The sequence below is a fragment of the Mustela erminea genome, chromosome 1 (genome assembly GCF_009829155.1).
Source record: "Mustela erminea isolate mMusErm1 chromosome 1, mMusErm1.Pri, whole genome shotgun sequence".
Lineage (NCBI taxonomy): Eukaryota > Metazoa > Chordata > Mammalia > Carnivora > Mustelidae > Mustela > Mustela erminea.
This window is the reverse complement of record NC_045614.1, coordinates 39,081,476-39,102,479: the sequence shown is the minus strand read 5'-3', so window position 1 is coordinate 39,102,479 and position 21,004 is coordinate 39,081,476. Positions and strand designations below refer to the sequence as shown.

Sequence of the window (21,004 nt, the reverse complement as noted above, 5' to 3'; positions counted from 1 at the left end):
ATGGATTGTCAAAAATATGTTTTGAATTTAAAAGTGTGAAAAACAAGTGTGCTAGCTATCAAAAAAGCTCTCCCCTCAAAGTAAACATATTTATAGAGCAAGACTCAAAACAAAATACTTGATCGTGATAAGCCCAGCCAATGAAAAGAAAGTAAACATGTTTACCACAAAAGCCTTATAAAGAGCCCAGATGGCACCCAGCTCTCTGTTCTCTTGACTGTTCTTCCAGGGAGCTACTGAGGCTCCCCTGGGCCTCAGAGACAGAGGTGCCATTTGCCTTACCAGCAGAAGGCCCACCTCCTACAAGCCCCGCCCACTTAGCTTAGCCTGACTTGCCAGTGGGATTGGAACATTAGTCTTCTGAGCCATTGAGTGGAAGGTGTTGGTGAAATTGAACTTGGAGTTTCCATGTTTCTTAAGTAGATACTTGTCACAGATTGGGTGCCAAGTAGGCTTATGGGAACTCTTCCTGGCTCCCTGAAAGGGCCCCAGATAAAGACCACATGTCCAAACCTTCCGTCCCAGACACTGTAGTGTGGGTATTGAGGATATAAAACATCAGTCATTCCCAGCCCCTGCCTCACCCCACTTATTCTGGTGAAGGAACCAAATAGCTTGAATAAGAAGTTGGTAGAAAAGATAAGGGTATCCTGGGTGATGCAGGGCAGTTTGGGGTACTGAGTTTTATGGCGTGAACCTTAGATGGTGTAAAAGAGAGGGGCCCTAGAAAGGGAAAGTTGGGTCGTGAGGAGTTTTAGACTTGAGGTGGCAGTGGCTTGCCTCAGTACAATCCAGGAGCAAGTTCAGGAGAAATGACCCAGTGAGAGGTGGCCCAGTGGGAAATTGTTCCTGAATTTCATCACTGAAGGTCTTAGAGGTGGAGCAGTTTCTAAAGGATGTTGAGATCCAAGTTTTTGGCCATGCGCTCAAGTATAGAGAAGTTGTAGTGGTTCATTAGCACTTAATGAGCCCTTACTGAATATGGGCAAATATTATGCCAATTTTCAGGTATAACTTGCCCAGAGTTGCACCTGGTAAGTGGCATAGCTAGGATGGGACATACATGGTCTGTTCTACAACCTGTGTTTTAAGCTGTGGCACTGTACAGTTTCTCAAAGGCTTTGGACGCTTTAAGATAACCAGATGCATAGTCACTCATTGAAAAGTTTTTTTTTTTTTTTCTTTTTTCTTTTGAGTGACTTGTTTGTATCAGGCCTTATGTAAACATTAGCCAGGCTGTTGGAAGGACTATCTTCATGACTATTGAGGTTGATAGAAGTGGCCAAATTGGAAGGATCTAGACAGAAATTTGGAACCAGAAACTAAAATATCTGAAAAGGTGTGGAAGAGTGTCCTTGACACTTAGAATTAAAGACCATATGGCTGGGCTGGGAAAAATGGTTCCCTCTCATGTCGTCATGAGAAGAAGGGTTTTGGGGTGGCTGGGTGGCTCTGTCGGTTAAGCATCCAACTCTTGGTTTCAGCTCAGGTCATGATCTCAGGGTTGTGAGATCCAGCCCCACGTTGAGCTCTGTGCTAGGCATGGAGCCTGCTTAAGATTCTCTCTCTCTGTCTCCTTCTGTACCGCCCTCCCCCTGCCTTAGTGGCATGTGTGCTTTCCCACGCTTGAGCTCTCTGACTTTAATTAAAAAAAAAGGTTTTTGAAGGGTGAAGGAATCAGAGTGGAGAGGGATGATGGTTTTTTTTTCTTTCAGGCAGATGATGGGCAAGGTATTAGCAGAGCAGTACCTTGGTTGTAAGAAAGGGACTTGGTTGCCTGAAGTCCTGAGATGTTGAGAAGAGGGCTTTGGGAAAAGTTGAGAAGAGTATCTTTAAGGAAAAAGGGAAGTTTCTGGATTTTTGATGATGTTGTAAAGGAGGGCAGTGGGAAGAAGTGAGCATTGGAGCCAAGGTGAAGGATGAGTGGAGTTCCTCCTGTACAGAAAGGGGATTCTGGGGTTGCAGAAGGTAGCAGGATACTTAAGGTGCCCCTTTCCCTTGTAGAGGGGGTTCCAGAAGTCACTCATCTTCCATGGCAGTGTTCAGACGTAAGCTAGGCTGCTTATTGAGGAGACATGGCAAGGGGACACATAGAAGCCACAGGAAGACAACCCTCCAGGTTTTAAATGGATTGTTAAGATTTTTAGTGAAGAAAGAACAATAAACAAACACAGAAAGTTTCTGGCTGAGCCTCAGTGAACTGGAAAAGTGATTACATGGAAACCATATTCCCCATGTGTTCTAATTAATCTAGTGGGTTTACTTAAAAGCTTGTTTTTGAGCATAGATACCAACAAGTCCTCTGATGTGTTGAAAGAGATCTTGCTAGTGAAAGTTAAGCAAGAGTACAATGGTTAGCGCTAGAGAATTTAATTGAAGTGAAATCAGGTGGGCTTGCTGAAGCCAAGAATGTTGGTGTAGTTGACCCATTTGGTTAAACTGGGTCCATTTTTACTAGAACCTTAGAACTTAACTCTTCTGACAGAAGCTTCTTTAGGGTACATTTGAGGTGATTATTGTTTTAAAAACAGAAGTTTTTTTTTTTTTAAGATTTTATTTATTTGACAGAGATCACAAGTAGGCAGAGAGGCAGGCAGAGAGAGAGGGGGAAGCAGGCTCCCTGCTGAGCAGAGAGCTCAACGTGGGACTAGATCCCAGGACCCTGGGATCATTACCTGAGCCGAAGGCAGAGGCTTTAACCCACTGAGCCATGCAGGTGCCCCAAACAGAAGTATTATTTGTTCTTCTTTTCTGAGCCTTATTAATTGAGGCAGATTGGCATTTTATTTGTGAGCTGACCGCACACACCTCTTTTATTTTTTATTTTTTTAACTTTTTAATTTCTTTTTTTTTGCAGCCAATGTGCTTTTTGAACCGCGTTCAGCATTGTCAGAAAGTCACTCCTGGGAGCTGATGATGGAGTCTGCTCCACCCCCTTCTGTTCCATTTCTATTCTGGTGCCATTTGCAACAAAAGAAACTAAGTTAAGAAATTAGAGAAGGGCTGAAGCTCTCAGAAATGCTCTCTTTCCCATCAGGTTGTGTAACTGATGAGACAAAGTGGGCCCGTACTTCCTTTAGCACATGGGACCTGAAGGAACATCCGTGGGAATTGACCAAGTTGGTTGGCCTTGGCCTTGGGGCTCCGGGTCTTCTGACCAATCAGATATAACTGCCTAGAAAAGTAAACACATACATTTATGGATGTCTACATTCATATGTACATTTTTGTGTGTGTGTGTGTGTGTGTGTGCATTCACAGGTATGTCCATTTGTGTGTGTACATGTGTCTAGGTACATAGAGACATGCGTGTTTACATTACGTGGCTGTATGAAATTCCAGGTTTAGCAGTCTAAAACCAAGGTGGGGGGGATCCAGTATTGAATTTGAGCTTTGTGTCGGGGTCCCCTTGGGAAAAAGGGGGCTTTTCCCTCTTCTGGTCTTGGAAGGCCTAGAGAAGTGCAGGTAGTGGTTACTGGGATGTGGAGACTGCATCTTTATGGAGAGGGCTCCCTGGCAGGAGCTGTGACCTTTCATAGAGGGACTTTGTCAACCTGCATTGCCGGGAAGGAAGCCTCGCTGGAAATGCCCCATCTTCTCCATCCTCCAAAGAGAAGACCTCCGTTGGTTGGGAAGCCAGAAGGCAAGGGTGCCTGTTGATGTCGTCCACACGGGGCAGCCTTCCAGGGCACAGAGCAGGGTCAGGGTGGGGATGTTGTGCAAAGGATCTGGAGAGACATGAGGAAAGCCATGCACTGGATTTTGTTCTTTGAACTTCTTTTGGGTTGACACTGCCATATTCACTCAGATAACCCATGGGAGAGGTCAGGGTGGCAGAGCGGTTCCCAGGTCTTGAGGCTGGCCAGGAGGCATCTGACTCTCCAAGAGGGGTACTGAAAGTGTGGTGCCGACCCCAATAGCACCAGCTTCACTTGGGAGCTTTCTAGAAATTCTCAGGCCCTACCCTGGGCTTCCTGAATTAGGCACACTGGTGGAAGGCCCAAGCCACCTGTGTTTTATTAGCCCTCCTGGGGATGTGAGTGCTTGTTCAAGATGGAGAACCACTGCGGGATGTCCGGCCATGTTGGATGGTCAGCAGATGATGACTGTTTGCCGAGATGGCCTCTGGGAGCTTGCTTGGAAATGCCAGGCGGGACTTTGTGCTGTGTATCAACCCACTGTTTTTGCACTCCCCGGACTTGCAGTCCCTCCTTTTTTAGGAGGTTTCTTAGGATGCCAGAGAAATGGAATAATGCATTACAGTTAGGCCACGGGTGCTAATAGCTAATGCCGTTTGTGCCTTTAATTTCCAAGTTGTCCTCAGCCATACAAGGAAGTACCAGGCGAGGCCCTAGACTTTCGGAGGTTGTTTTTGAAAAGCAGATGCAAATGCAGCCTGGGAGCTTGTTGTTTTCCCGGTGCCTGGCAGTGTTTGGTAAACAACTTGATTGCTAGGTCTTGGCCTCAGGGAACCACAGCTGCTCTCCCCAGCTCCCTGCAGACTTTTGTACCGAGCAAGGATTGCTTCAGGGAAAAATAAACAGGGGAGAACAAAACAAGTAAACACCAGGGTTGTTTTGTGGCTGTCTCTACCTGTTTTTCGTGGAGCTGTTTTGCAACCACAGGCCCTGGGCTTTGGTTCCTCTACTTAAAACAAACAAACAAACAAACAAAAAACCAGGCAGGACCCTGTGGTGTGCCTGGCCTCTTTCAGCATGGTTAGACTGTGGTGTGGTCGCGGGACCTGGGGAGTCTGGGTCGCAGCCACTGCAAGAATATATGCATTTTAAAATATGTAAATGGGACGGGAGCAAGCTTCATTCTTTCTAATGACCCCCAAGATGGTAATCTGGTTTTTCGAATCTCTAGGAAAACAGATTGAATATGGCACAATTAATATTTCAGCACTTCTAGGTTTTTCTCTAAAATAATGTAATGGGCTTTTAATTTATTGCAACTCCCGATTAGTAGGGTTGAGGCAGGTCTGCTGCTGACCCCGGAGCCAGGGTGCTCTTCCGGGGCACCAGCGAAGGGGAAGACAGCAAAGTCCTGTGACCTCCTGGAGCTGATACCCGGAATTCTTGGCCCTGAGGGGGTGGAGAGTGTGACAAGGACCCAGCCTCATCCTGATTACCTGGGGGCATCTGGCCAAAATGCAGATTCCTGGGCCCTGACTCTTTGGACTGGGTGTGGGGGGGCAGGAATATGCATTTCAAGCCCGTGCCCCTGGGTGGCACACTCAGGTTTGCAGAGCAAGGCCTTGGTGGTGGGGAGTGCCGCCCTGTAAATAAGGACCTGGGCTAGGGGACATGTGATGTGCTGCCAGACGTTTAAGTTTATTTTTATGTAAGAAATGTTATTTTTGTTTTTGAGACACGCTCATCATTTTGATGCATTTATTTTTCATTGACTCATGGGTTTGTTATTTTGGCTCCCCCTTTCTTCTTAAGTCAGAGAAATCATTTTCTTTTGGCCTGAAATACATCTTTCTGAAGGTCCCTGTAGAGAGGTGATGAACTTCTGTTTGTCTGAAAAGATCTTTATTTCATCCTCATTTTTGAAAGGTATCTTTTTTTTCTGGGTATACAATTCTAGGTAGATTGTTTTTGCCTCTGGGTGGTTTTCTGGGTAATTTATTTGGATATCTGTCTTCTCTTCTGTTTTTCTTTTTTTTAATTTTTAGATTTTTTAAAACTTCAGTGGCTATATTTTTTAGTTTTTGAAGTTTGGTTAGAGTTACAGAGCTTGTATCATATATATATATATGTGTGTGTATATATATGTATGTATTGTATGTAGTGTGTATATAGAATGTACTTAATAGGCTATATATTCTAAATACATATAAAAACTACAGTATATCTTGTTTACACAATATTTTGGTTAGATCTACAGAGCTCGTATTTTATAGTATTTAAAGGTATATACATACATGTATTATGTAAATGTATGAAATCTAGTGTATATGTATTTTTATGGTATATGTATTTTATAGATATGTACTGTAGATACATATAAGAATTATAGTATGTATTATTTATATAGTAGTTTGGTTAGAGTTGTAGAGCTTGATGGAGATAGAATTCAGTTCTGGGTCTCTTGGACCCTTAAAACATATACAAAAAAACCCAAAAATTGTTCCACAAACTGTAATGGTAGTTGTTTTTTTGTTTTTGTTTTTATTTTTAGTTTTTTATTTATTTTATTTTTATTATTTTTGAAAAGATTTTATTTATTTATTTGACAGAGAGAGAGATCACAAGTAGGCAGAGAGGCAGGCAGAGAGAGAGGAAGGGAAGCAGGCTCCCCACTGAGCAGAGAGCCCAATTCGGGGCTTGATCCCAGGACCCTGAGATCATGACCTGAGCTAAAGGCAGAGGCTTAACGCACTGAGCCACCAGTTTTTAGTATTCTTTTTTAGTATTCTATTCTTTTTTTTTTTTTTTTTTAAGTGGACTTCACACCTAGCATGGGGCCCAAACTCACAACCTGTGAGAGAAGGACCTGAGCCGAGATCAAGAGTTGGATGCCTAACCGACTGAGCCACTCAGGGGCCCCATGGTTTTTTATTTTCACCTGTGCCTGGTAACTTCCATGTTTTAGGATATCAAGCAAGACAGCACTAATGAGTATACCCTTAGAGCACTGTTTGCCCAGCCTGTGTCTTAGGTGGGAACCTGTAGCTTCTTCAAGCATAAATGAAAAGAAAAGCTCCACGAACTCTCCCATTAGCCCTCTCTCCTCTCTGCTGTTTCTTGGGGTGACTTGCCTTCTCCTCCCCACCTCCAAGCCTCTGAATTTGACATTCTGGTTTTGTGAAATGCCTTTTCCACCGCATCTTCCAGATCCTTCTAAAACTTGCTCAAGATAATTCCTCTGGAATGCCCTTACTTGTCTAGATATCTATTCTGTTTTTCTATGTTCAGCTGTACAGCTTCTCAGCGCTTCAGAATCCCTCTAGACTCACAGGCGTGGCATGACTTCAGTAGTCATTTGGCACAGGACTTGTAGGTTTGTTCTTTCTTTCCTTTCCCCTTTCCTGCCTTCCCTTCCCTTCCTTTCTCTTTCCTTTCCTTCTTTCCCCCTCCCTTTTCCTTTCCTTTCCTTTTGCATGGGTGCTGTTAGAAGATTAGCTGCCATCTTTGAAAAATGATGAAATTTCACAAAACAGTCACCTAGATCACTGCCTTCGTTCATACAGTTGAAAGCTCGTGAAGCCTGGACTTCTGTTCTGCTCTGGCAACACTTGCTTGTGGCGGGCGCTGGCTGCCCTCTTTAAGATGAAAACTTTTTCCAATTTGCGTCCTTGTGCCTTGCCCCCTCCCTGTTCTTTACCCCTGGCCTGTTTTGTTCCCTTGCATTGTCTGCCTGGTCTTTGCGGGGGGTGGGGGGGGGTCCTCAGCTTTCCCTGTGTGAAGCAGGAAGCTCAGGGTCAGGGAGGCTGAGTATTTTCTACAAGAACCTCCAGCGAGCTTGAGTCAGAAGGGTGTCGAGCACAAGGTAGGCACTCACAATGTTTCTCTTACTGTATTGGCTGGAAAAATAGAGAGTGCTCAGGAGCGCCCACTTTGTGGAGTCCAAGCTGTGCTACTGTGTGATGTTGGCCAAGTTACTAAGACTCTGCCTGCGTTTTCTTATCTGCTTATTAAGCTTATCACATTGTCTACCAGGAACTTTGTTGTAAGAATAGAAATAAATGAAAGAACTGTTGTAAAATACTTAAAACCATATCCAGCACATAGTGGGTTTTCAGTCCCTAGCAATTACATTTTTGTAGGCTGCTGAAGAATGAATTCTTTTCGATTGTTGATTCATTTGTTGATCTGGTGGATCTGTCTGGAGTGCCTGCCATGAGCCAGGCATTTTTCTCAAGTTTTGGAGTAGAGTGAGAGAATAAAACAGAGAAGTCCCCTTATCTTGTGGGGCTTAGATTCAAGTGGAGAAGACCAGTGAATAAATGAGAAAAAAGTTTATAGATTACGACCAAAGCTCTGGAGAAAGCAAATAGGATGATTTCACTGAGAGTAACCAGGGATCTAGCCTAAGTAGGTAGGCAGGACAGCCTTCTTGAAGTGGCCTTTGCCCCTAAGACCCAGTGAAGAGAAAGAGTCATTTGTGTAAGGAGTGAGCTCAGGGCATTTCAGGTAGCGGGAGAAGCTAGTGCTCCAGCCCTGGGACAGAAGAACACAGTTTGCTTGAAATGGAAGGGAGACCCCTGTAACTTGTAGTTGGGGATTGGGTTGGTGGCTGGAAGTGGCAGAGAAGTAGAAAGTGACCAATTTGCAGGGCCTTGTAGGCCACAGAGAGAAGTTTGGTTTTTATCCTAAAGATGGTAAACAGTCTCAGCCCGTTTCTTTTTTGCTGGGTGACTCCAAGTTATGCTTGTACACACAAATGTTTGAGAAACAGGTGCGATATATTTGGGCAGATAGCCACAGTAGTTGGAGCTGTCCTTTGTGGAGAGAAATGGAAGCCTTCCGTGGGCACCCAAGGGGTGCTGTTAGCCACCAAGGGGGGCAGTTCACCAGGGTCAGGCGCTGGTGCCAGGGTGAGAATTCTTCTGTGCATGAGCAAAGCCTTCTGCCTGTAGCACATCTTCAGTGTTGATGGCAGATTGACGTAAAAATGGTACGTGATAAAAATCTTTTTGATCAGGAATTTTAAAAGGAGAAGCAAATAGTTTAGCTTATTTGGAATACGTATTCTTTGTCGAAAACCCTGAACAAAGCTAAGCGGTGGAAGGGACTTGGGGAACATCAGTTACTGCCCTGACCTTGTCCATGAAGTAGCTGGAATCCTGAGATATTCAATAGCTTTCCTGGGTCCACACAGCTGGTGATGAGATGAGGTCCAGCATAAAGGCTTTTCCATTGGGACCACCTGCCCATGACATGGTATGTTGCCTCTTGGAGGAAATATGTCCCTGAGTCATGCTCCTTAAGTAACTCTTAGACATTTTTAGAACTATTTTGGAGGAGAAATGAGGTTCATGATTGCTTAAAAAGTATTTTAAGATAGTATTGTTTAAATTTTCATATATTTTCATCCTCTGGAAAAGATACTTACTAGGAAATGGTATACTTATCCACGTAATATTTGAGTTAAAAACACCTTCTTGTGACCTGAGCACTCTATAATGGGACCTGGTATTTTTTTTAAAGCTAAAGTAAGTAAAAGGGGTGCCTGGGTGGGTCAGTGGGTTAAAGCCTCTGCCTTCAGCTCAGGTCATGATCCCAGGATCCTGGGATGGAGCCCTGCATCCATCTGGCTCTCTGCTCAGCAGGGAGCCTGCTTCCTCCTCCCTCTCTGCCTGCCTCTCTGCCTACTTGTGATCTCTGTCTGTCCAATAAATAAATAAAATCTTAAAAAAAAAAAAGTAAGTAAAATACTTTGCACAAGATCTGCAGTAAACAACAATCTTTCGGTGTATGTGTTGAAGTCATTGGTAAATGCATCTTTCAAAACAGTATTTCCGGTTCATATTTGACAGCATCACATTTGATATATTGATATACCCTCATTTTAAAGGTGCTTTCCCCTACCTCTAGATTCTATGTCTGCTTTGCTGTTTTCAAGTTTAAGGAAGTGGTGGTTTTAGAAGCTACATCTTAGTTATGTGTAAAAAATATTTTTGTATTGCAGTGTCCCAGGACCTTTTGCTGACAATTCCAGTTTCCAAAAAAAAAAAAAAAAACCATTTGGGCGATGGTGAGGGCTTCGATCCCTTCTCTGATTTGCTGTCAACCATGAACGGGTGGATGTGATGCTTGCTGGCCAAAAGGGTAAGTGCATGTTTATGAGTATTTGTCTGAAAATTCACAAGACAGAAACGTGGCCGCAGGGGTAACACACAGTGCAGGAAACCGACAGAAGTCCTAAGTTCATCAGAACAATGGCACACTGAGGGTGTGAGATTCTCATCTTAAAAGAAGAAAGCAGCTCCGCTGTTGTTGTCTGCTGTAACCCTCTCAGGTAACTCCTGGAATGATCTGAGGATTTGTGAAAGGCACCATAGGACACAGGAGAACTTTTTGTTTGTTTGTTTGTGTGCATTTTTTTTTTTTTTTTAATTCTTCTGATCCACACGCATAACTGAAAGAATAATTGTTTTTTGGGTCCTATAATCACTCAGTAAACGGTGAACCACCATGGACTACAAGTATAACAATCTCATCTTGAGTTTCAGAGGGAATTTAGGTCTGATTTGCTCACTAAGAAGGTCTCATCCCCAGCTTTCCCCCATGATGAGGGTTCTTGAGAAAACTGTGGGTTCTCAAAGATTTTCGGAAAGACTTATGAGCATTTTTCTCAGTCATTGTTCACCTCAGCAAGTTACTCATTGTAATCGTTAGGGGAGGGCACGAGGGACGTGATGATCTTTCTCTCTCACACGTGTTTTCTGTGTTCGATAGTATCTGCCACGTTCTTCGGCAATCGGCGTCTCTCTCGCAGCAACGAGCAAGCAATTGTGACTTGCCTTTGTCAGAGAAAGTAATTGGTCGAGGCCAGGTGTTCCGGATAAAAAGTCTGACGTCATTCAGTGGTGGCTTTGTCGTAGGACAAGGTCACCTTTGAGGGGAGCCATTTCGTTTCAGGTTTTGCATTCAGTGGCACTTAATGATGAGAGAACCATTGGCATAAACTCCATATCCTTTGTCTTAGAATGATTGCATTCGAAACAGATTCCTTTTATGGAGGGAAGGGTAGTGAGGGAGGAAGAGCATTATGTTGGTGTTGGGAGGCCCAATAGTTACCTGACATGGGGTGCGTTAGTCTCTGTTGTGATTCCTACATTTACAACAAAGCAGGTGGGTTAGAGTACCCTGTTTGTCAGTGCTGACAAGGCCCTAGAAATCGTCAGTTTAAATGCCCACATTTAATAGATGGAGCAGCCGAAGCCCACACAGTCTAACTGAGATGTCTAAGTGCTTGGCCTGGTTGGGACTGGAGCCTACTTCTTTTGTCCTTAAGGATCTTTTTTCTAGTTTTTCTGTTAATAGAGGTTGAGACATCCAGCCTGTGCAGCTGAGTAAAAGTTCTCTGATAAGTGTCTTCTTAAGAAATTGTTATGCATTTAGTTATTGAGACAGATTCGAAAAGATTTTATTTTATCTATTTTTTAAAGTGGGCTGTACTCTGGGTTCCAGTGTACGGCTTGACTCAGGACCATGAGATCAAGACCCGAGCTAAGATCAAGTTGAGCCATGTACCCCAAAGATTTTTATAGTTAGAGACCAATTTGACCTTCTCATGTCATAGGTTAAAAAAAAAAAAAAAGATCCCTAGTGAAGCACTTAAAACAGTTAGTATTGACTAGTTGATCCACAAAGAGCCCGTGAGCTCTGAAATTCACTTCTGCTTGGGCTGCTTTGTTATTCCATTCTTCTAAAGCTTCAGATAGAGGAAACACGAAGTCTTCTATCTTCCTGACATTATTCCTTCTTGGCAAGAAATAAGGCAAATAGTAAATAGTAACACAGGAGGCAAGGATGTTCACACCAAAATGAAATGGTTAATAGAGTCATGGAATTTAGAGCTGATAAAGATCTTCCCTCATATTCCTTAGATGCTGCTGGGAAGTACTTTGACTTCTCGCCTGTGAAGTTGTTTTGAGGGTTTTCCACTGCTACATAGCTCTGATAGACTTCTGCGGATGGTCTGTTGGACCGTGAGCATTATGAAATGTGTGGTATCTTTGCATAACCGGGTTGAGTTGAGACAAAAGCCTGGGCCTGCCTCAGATACACAAGAGAATTAATAGAAGTGGTTGGAATTCTGAAGTTACTGAAATAGTAACAAACTCAGACATGAGATTACCTGTCATCTCTGTCTCCAGTATTGAGAAAGCCTGACTCAATCTCACAGTCATAAAATTGATGTATGAAGTTTAACAAAACCACATGAATGGATTGATTAAAGACAGGTTTCATTTTATTCATTAATTTTGTTGGGTGAGGCTATTTGAGAAATCAGACTCAAGAACTATAATGAAAACGATCTCTCTTTTGAGTGGATAAGATGGTCTTGTCGAATACCAGGTTTTTATATTAAGGAAGTGTTTTTTATTTATCAGATGGTAGTAAACATCCCTTCACTATATTTTTAGTAGGAAGTGGAAGTCCCTGAGCTCTGATGAGCTGGAGGATGTGTTCTGATTTTCCACCCTCTTCTTCCTCAAAGCACACCTCTAAGGTTTGCCCAGAGGACTAATTCTCTTCCTCTGTGATGCAATAACCCAACTTCCTGTGTATTATATATCTGGCATCTAGTTAGTCCTTTTATTGTCAAAAATATATTCACAGCCCTGTGGCTTTTAGAACCTCACAGTTTTTCAAGTAACCAAAAGAAGTGCCCACTGATGGTTACCACTGATAATTTGAAGTCTTCAGGCTTGGAATAAACTCTAATTCTGCGTGCAGTGTTTCACGCTAAGTGTCCTCATGGTAGACAGAGTCACAGTCATGGGGACAGGCAACCAGAACAGTACACTGCTGCACTCACATGCAAGGCAAGTGAACTCATATGAGGAAAGGTGTGCACAAATAGATCATTGTAGCAAATTCTTAAAGACAGAAAATGGGTAATGTATTCAATCTATGTAGGTGATAACCATGCCTGCTAAATTACTTTAGGTGCAGGATAACAGAGGAAAGACAGGCTGAGCACTGGAGGTCTCTCTTTGGGACAGTTCTTTAATGCCACCGTTCACCAGCAGGGAATCAGAGTTGGCTCCTGTTTCTCTGGCATGAAGCTGAAGTTGGTATGGATACCTATCTGATGCACATCACGAGGCTCCCAGAGTGGAGAGCGGTTAAGTCTGCTGCATATTTAATAGGCAGTTAGCCACAGTGTTATTAATAAATGTGATAATAACAGTCTGGATTTGCATATAGAGTTTTCCTGAGAAGAGTGGAGTAGGGATGGCGCATTGCTGGCTTGTGTTTCAGTCTCTGTCTTGGCATTGCCCACTCCCTATCAGTAAGCTGTCTTCTGCTGGAGGATCTGGTGTAAGAATGCAGCACCTTGTGACATTGTTTTGTCATCGATTGTTTTTCCTTCTTGGCCCACAGTTCCTTGTTTGATCTCTGTCATAATGAAATTCCTAGCTTTTAACGTTCTTGGATGAGGGAAAACCATAGGAAATATTTCTTCCCTCTTCTTACGACTTGAGAATGGGCTACGTTTTGGCTGGGAGTTCCTTGCTTTTGTATAAAATTTGAGTGCGTTTTTTTTTTCTTTTCCTTTTTGTCATGGGTCTTGGGGTGCGGTAGTGGTGGTGCAGCTTCCAGGAAGAGGTGGGGGCAGGTAGCAGGTGTTTTGGGACTGGAAAGCTGTCTGATGGGCTCCCCTCCTGAGCTGTCTTGTGCTGGAACCTGTCAGTGGGCAGAGCCACTTTGTTGTGCTTCAACTTCCAGGCCCTGAAATTTTGAGTTTGAAAAGTAATTTTAACAATTTAATAAACTACATAATATGTTTTATAAGCTGGAGCGAATGATCTTAAGTATTTTGGTCTCTTTCATAACACGATGAACCTAATATTGGTAAAAATACAGATCTTCACTCACGCCATAAAGAGAGGCTAGATTTAATAAGCAGTTATGAGTGCTGGCAGCTGCCTATCAGATTGTATAACTTGGGCTCCAGCATGCGAAGACAGTGTCAACTTACATTTTATCTCTGAAGTATTTTCGAGGCGTTTATTTTGCCTTTCTCTCCAGTCCCTAACCTAATAGAAGTAACGTAATTGGCTGAATATTTTCCACACAGCTAATTGGCCAGGGGCCAAGGTGAAGCCATTGTCTGGCTTGATGAAGATCAGAAATTAACATGACATTTACGTGGCGATAATGGAATATATTAGTAATCTAGTCATTGAGTGAGAGTGTCCATCCTTTTCCTGCCCATGAGCAGCCCAGGGAGTTCTGAGGATGATGAAGGAAACTCCACTGCCCGCCTCCCTCCCCAGACCCCGTGTACTTCACAGACGTGGCCAGCCAACACCTAGGTCACATTTACTTTCTAATTCTTCTGACAGAACTGTGAGACAAAGTAATGAATTATTCCGTTTGTCAATTAGAAAATAAAACCCACTACTATTGTAAGATTAAATTCCAATTAGAAGGTTGCATTTAATTCAGAAGCTATAACATTGTTTTAATGAATTCTGTTGGAGATGACAGTTTATGTGAGATAAATTTATATAGTGTAGGTAGATATAAATTCATTGGATAATGTTAAACATGTTACTTCATATATATTAGCTGTGAAATTTATTTCTTCTCTCGTTATATCCCCAAGGAGGTAGAGTCAGAGGGAAAAACATATCTTCAAAGAAAGAGCCCTTTCTGTCCTTTCAGATACTTGCTCGAAAACAGCCTTTTCTCACTTTTATTAAAAAAAAAAATCTGTTAAATTTCTGCATTAACTGAATTTATGATTCTTGGTGTATGCTATTTATAAAATTGAATATAGGTTTTATGATATAGGAAATTAGTCTAGGAATGAGAATATGATCCAATTTTGTAATAAAGGTAATCTGCATTTATATTGCAGATATGTTCCATTCCCCTCTAAGCCCCTTATGGGATTATACACACATTTTTCTGGACATACAAATTCACTGTCGAGTAAACTTTTAATGTAGCGGGCAGGCTTTTGTTCCCATGACATTTACACAAAGCCTCGCATCCCTTGCCTAAATCAAAGGTGGCGAACATTCCTGACATACTTTGGATCTTACATTTTCCCCACTCCTGCCCATTCCTGCGTCCTTGACAGACATCACTAATTGATCACAGTCTGTCTTCTGCTGAGTGCTGATGCGACCTCAGAATTACTCTGCTTAAGTTCCTGTGGGCAAGTGTACACATTCACCACAGACACGAGTACAAACACAGTAATGTCAGGCAAGTGACTTTTGAATCGTCTTTGTAGTTTTTCTTTGTATACCCAGTACTTACCTGGATACCTGGCATCCAGTGGTTAAGCAGTGTATGTTTGTTCTCTTAATGAGAGACTCTCTACACACACAAGTTTAGCAGTTATCTGGTTATGTAACGGTTGGGTTTTTAGCATGCATCTGCCATAATTGTATGATGTGAAGTAGTTTATTTTCCACTTTTCATCTGGTTTTGGTGTTATGTATGTGAAGCATTATAGTTTTGTAGGTTTTTTAATTAAAAAAAAATTTTTTTTTAATTCTATAGCTTTGGAAAAGATAAAAAAGAGACCATTCTCACCCTCTTGTTACCTGTGCATCAACTGAGGCTAAAACCTAGCAAGGAAGTGGTGGGGTGAGAATGAAACCCAGACTCTCACTCTCCAAGAGCAGTTGCTTTCTCAAAGGGAGGGGCACCCACATGTACCAGGTGCTGACCGGTGCAGGGCAAGTTCCTTGCAATTTCCTTTTGCATATTAATCTTGGTTTTTATCAATACACTGAAGCAAGCTGTACCAGGGAGGAAGGCATTCAACTATTATATTTCAAATGATATCTTCTGTGATGTAAAATTCTAGGAACTTAAGTTACATTGCGTGTTGTTTTTGAAAATAATCTGTTTTCTGTTAACTTGGTTCAAGCAATGCACAGAGACTAAGAGAAGGAAATTTCCACTTAGTCTGGGTGCAGGCTGCTGAGGTACCCTGTTGAGAATTGCCATGATTTTAATTCCTTCTTAAAGAAAACTGAGCAATTAGTGCATCGAAGCACCATTTAGTTAATTTACATTTTAATTTCACTTCAACATTTTGTTTCACTATTTGTGTTGTGTTGGTCATGGAACCAGAGTTCTGGAAAGTGATGGTAGGTGAACACATGAATTGTGTTCTCTCGGCACATGTTTATAGGATGATACAGTTGGCCTTACTCAAGAATGACAAAATCAGTGGGACCCGTCGTGGTCTATTCTGACGGTGGCGCTTGGATTTGCTGTACATGCTGTTCCCCACAGCTCCAAGGGTTGATTGGAATAGGGTCGTGTGATGAAATCTTTCTCATCCCTCTTTGTGTTCCGTGAGATTTAGTGATGTTTGTCACAAATAATTATAGCACCCATTCATGAGGCGTTACATTTTCCTACAATGGCTTGGATATCACATTAGTTATCTTTTTAAAAATTATAACAGTGTCTCTGTGTCCTGGATATTATTATTTTGTTTGTTTCTTTCTTTGTTTTGAGAATTTTATTTATTTATTTGAGAGTGAGGGAGAGAGAGCACTGAAAAGTGGAGGAGGGGGCAGAGGAGGGGAGAGAGAGAATGTTGGGCAGACTCTGAGCAGCACGCAGAGCTCTATGTGGGGCTCGATCCCAGGACCCTGCCATCATGACCTAAGTCCAAACTTAACTGCCTGAGCCACCCAGGTGCCCTTGGTTGAATTGTTGGGAAGAGGGAAGCCCAGTGGCTTGGTCACCTGCTCAGGCTCACGTAGCAAGTTTTATAAAGAGGGTTTCCCTTAAGTTGGGCCAGTTTCAAAGCTTGTGTCTTCTCCATGAGGGCATGCTGCCTCTTCCCCTTCTGTGGTTCTTGAAGGCCCTTTTCCTTCATTTAGGCAGGGAAGATTTTGTAGCTTATTGTTAGTTGTCTTTATGGAAGAAATTGGAATCCAACTCATTTGAAACTGCAGCTTAATATACAAACAGGATTTTTATAGAACTGGTGATATAAAAGGAAATAACTTCTTCCAAAATTTTTTTTTTCCAAAATATTCCTTACCTACTGGCCTTTTCCTCCATCTAAAATCTCCGGGAACCCTGCCGGTGGGCTCGTTGTCTTGTGCTTCCTTCGGTTCTCTTCCTCAGGTAAAGATGCTCCTGGTAGTGGCAGCTCTTGGAGTCCCTCACATTTGAGCAGATGACTTTTTTGTCCCTCAGTACAGTATAAGCTGGCCACACTGAGCTAGCAGGCCGGCCGCTCCAGAGAATGGGTGCGGGAAGGGAGAACCTTGGCCGCTGGAATTGTGTGCCCATGGCTCTAGCTTGGGAAAGGTCAAGTGCTGCCTCTTTGTCAGGTTATTTAGGCCCCTTGTCTGTGGCCTCCAGGGACAACTGCCCTTCCAGGATGGATGTTCAGGCTAGATGGCCAGCAGGCCAGTCTCAGCGATGCTCTGTGGAATTTTGTTTGTTTGTTTGTTTTTTGTTTTTTGTTTTTTTTTAATGATGTGTTTTCAGTTATTATTGAGGGCGTTTATCCTCTCCATATTTTTTTAAAGATTTGCCTGATAGGTGGTGAAGGGTAAAATGGCCTTTTACTTGTGATTTCCTTTACAAATCTCCAGGAAGGAACAAATGGAGCAGAATCTGGATATTTTGGAATCTGGGCGGTGGGTATATGGGACTTGTTATGCTATTTTCTCCACTTCTTTATGAATTTGACTACTTTGGTAATAAAACAAATTGCATGTGGGTGGGGGGTGAGGGGTATGTCTAGGTCATTGTCTAGTCTAGTGGTTAATAAACCAGTCACTGGTTTATCACTGTGTCTCTGCTCTGTTGAAAGTTGCCAGCTTTCAACTGCTGTTGTAATTTAATTGCTGTGGAGTCTTAGGGCAAGAAGATGCTAACCTAGTTGGCCAAGAGTTGAAGCAATTTTCTGGACAATATAGATAAAACGACTTTACCTGATATACAAGCTTTCTGTGACCTATAAAGAATGATAGTCATTTAGTAGCTGTTGGAAGTGAGCTTATGTGGCATGCCAGGGGCTATGATACACCTGTTACAGATCTTCTCTCTCATTCTCCCGTGGGTAGTGTTTGGAGGGGAGATGACGGGACTTGAACCGAGGACCCATTGACTTCATTCCCTTCTTCCCCCAAGTGCTTGGGACCATGTTTTTCAAAGGGTGATCTCTAAGGGCTGCCTGGGAAACCTGTTAAATACAGGTCTCCACAGCCTGCTGTGGGTGAGGGAGAGCACGGTGTCTGAAGTTAGCAGAGAAGCTCAGGTCCTGGTCCTAGGTCTCACTAATAGTATGACCATGGCCAAGTCCTGTATCCTCCTCAAGGCTGTCCAAAGGGGGCAATGGTAGAATCTACCCTTTTGGCTGCGAAGTCCTTAATTACAGTGCCTGGCATCTTGTAAGCACAAGGCATAGTTATTTGCAACTGTATTTTAACCTTTTCTTGAGACATTTGCAAATATATGGATGTCCCTGGGAATGGTTAAGATGCAGCAATTAATGCTCCAGGTGGCACTCTTTGGTGGATATAATTTAAGCCTTATACACTCTAAATGTGCGTGTGGGTTTTTTTGGTAGTTATTAAAGACATTTTAAAAATCAGTATTAGAATTTGTTACATAGATGTTTGAAAAAGAAGTCTGTCACCAAAGTGTATGAGAGTTGACAAGTGTAAATATGCAGTTAGACAGTTTCAAAAAACGTGTATTATTTACTGATCAATGTAGTGTCTCCTTTGGAGCCATGACACTCAGCTTTTCCTGTCAATCTCTCCACGCTGGTATAATCAGGCCATGGATATGCATATTAAAGTACAAGAAAGTTATTGTGTATGTGTGGTTGGCAGCCTTTTAATTGTTAATAATGTTGCAGCTTTAAAAGGTATCAGGATCATTTACTCTTAGGACGGTTAATAGTCCTCAGAATCGCATGAGAAATGAGGCAGCGGGGCACGCAGCCCACACGGTGCCGACTGGTGGGTATCTGTCTTCTAGTCCATGCTGCAGGTCTGAACGGAAGCTTTGATCTGATCTTGGTGCTGAATACATGGAGATTCCTTATACTTTCTGTCTTACTCTTGGCTTTTTTGTTTTTTTTTTTTTGGTTTGTTTTGTTATTGTTTTTGTTTTTTTGTGGGGGGGCGGGAAGTAGGGTGGGCAGCTTTTATAACTCAAAAGAATGCTCATGTATGTGTGGTGGCAAAAGGCTCATAGAACTTCTTCGTTCATATCAGGGATCAGCAAACTTTGTCCGAGCCAGATAGTCAGTATTTCAGCCTCCGCATGCTAGGCTCTGTCACGATGACTGTAGTGTGAACGCAGCCACAGCCGGCCTGTGCACAAGTGGGCATGGCTGTGTTTCCAATAAAATTTATTGACAGACAGTGAACTTTGAATTCTGTATAATTTCCACTCGACACCGAGTTGTCATATTAATTTTTTCCCAAACCTGAAAGAACATCAACACTATTCTTAGCTCACGGGCAACAGATTCATTTTGACCTCCGGGGCCTGTGGTTTGCTGAGCCCTAGACTAAAGAAGCAAATGCACGAAGCCGTGCCGAGGATTCACCTCTCTGTTCTCGTTTGATGCTTCAGCTGGATCATTTGCTCTTCAGCTTCTGATGAAGTAGTAATGTCTTCTGTTTAAATCTCATCTTGAGACAAACTTGTGTGTGATTGGATTATTCATTGATTTAGAGGGGGATGTAGTGGCGAGGGGTGGGGGACCCCTCTCCCTTCCTGTACTTCAAACAAGAGAACTCTAAGTGAGGCTAGGGGTAAAAGAGTGAGAGAGAAAACAAGTCAAAGAAGAAACGTAGACTTCGAAAATGGCTTGAAATCTGTATTCTCCTCAGTACAAGCATTTTCTGAAGAGCGTTGTATATATCACCAGCAAAATTTGAGGTGGATTTGCTAGGAGACACAGATGAACATTTTTGACGATCTAAGCGGTATTATTTTAATATGTATTCTGTGTTCAGTATGCAGCAAAATACTACCGCACATCAGGTCTGGTATCTCAGCTGATAGTCCTTCAGGGCAACATTTAATAAAATTGAGACATTTAAAGAAAAATACAAAAATCATTGTACAAGTGATTCTTGGGAACAGCAAAACTCGGAGAGGTGGCATTGAATGACAAGAATAGGACATTTTCTTTGAAGTGTCCCTGACTTTGTCATGAGGCAAGTGGAGACCAGGAGACGTATAATGTATGTCATGTGATTTTTTTTTTTTAAAGATTTTATTTATTTATTTGACAGAGAGAAATCACAAGTAGATGGGGAGGCAGGCAGAGAGAGAGAGAGAGAGAGGGAAGCAGGCTCCCTGCTGAGCAGAGAGCCCGATGCGGGACTCGATCCCAGGACCCTGAGATCATGACCTGAGCCGAAGGCAGCAGCTTAACCCACTGAGCCACCCAGGTGCCCCTGTCGTGTGATTTTCTGTAAAGAAATCTCTGGAGGATAAGAATGGTTTAAAAAAAAAAAAAAAGAGTGTGAGCATTCTGGGAAGAAGAGGTCTTCAATCAGAGTTTCTACTTTTCATTGAAGATTTTAGTCTTTTGTCAACAGGTGAGGGAAGTCAGGGCAGCAGTAAACATGGGCAAGAGTGAATTCAGGCAGTGGGGCATTTTAATAAAATGGAGGCAGAGTTTTAACACAGCATTGAGTAAAGGAAAAACATGTATGACCAAGGAGGAGAAATGAAAAGGATGTTTTTCAAGAAAGGTACAGGAGAGTAATCCAGAGGAATGTTTCACTATCAGCTATCATGGTAAAATTGGCTGGAATGCGAAGGGAAAAGAGTGTCTGATTGTCGGCACACCATAATTTGTGAACCAAGGTATTGTCACTGCATCTGGGGAATAACATCGAGAAAAGATGAACCCCCAAGAAGCAAATATGTTTTCATAGAAATGTCCATTGTAATAAAAAATTGTAGGAAGTGACAGAGAACAAAGCAAAGGTAGAATTAGGTTGAAAGCCTTGCAAAGGGTTATTTTATTTTATTTTTTTATTAAATGAAAAATAAACGTATTCCATGATCCAGAGCCAAGATGTAGAACCTTTAATGTGTAATAAACAGCTAAATGTGGTGATTAAGAACACAGGATGTTGGCCAGACTACTTGGGTTTGAATCCTGGCTCTGCCGCTTACTAACACTAGAATCTTTGGTAAGTTACGACGCTGTTCTGTACCTCAGTTTCCTTGCCTTCAAAATGTGAGTGATAGTAGTACCTAACTCATCGGTGATTGTAAGATTAAATGAATTAATACACAAACAGCATTATGAAAGTGTTGGCATATAGTAAAATTTCAGCAAA

The 21,004-nt window shown here is 42.4% G+C and overlaps 1 protein-coding gene across 5 annotated transcripts in view; it reads left to right on the top strand.

The window, feature by feature from the left end:
* Positions 1–21,004, top strand: part of FOXP1 (forkhead box P1) — a 579,941-nt gene that overhangs the window by 76,359 nt on the left and 482,578 nt on the right. For all 5 annotated transcript variants that reach the window (XM_032359520.1, XM_032359530.1, XM_032359607.1 and 2 more), the window contains one exon: positions 9,643–9,782. The gene's annotated coding sequence lies outside the window, so the exon portion shown is untranslated. Of the gene's footprint in view, positions 1–9,642; positions 9,783–21,004 lie in introns of those variants that run through there.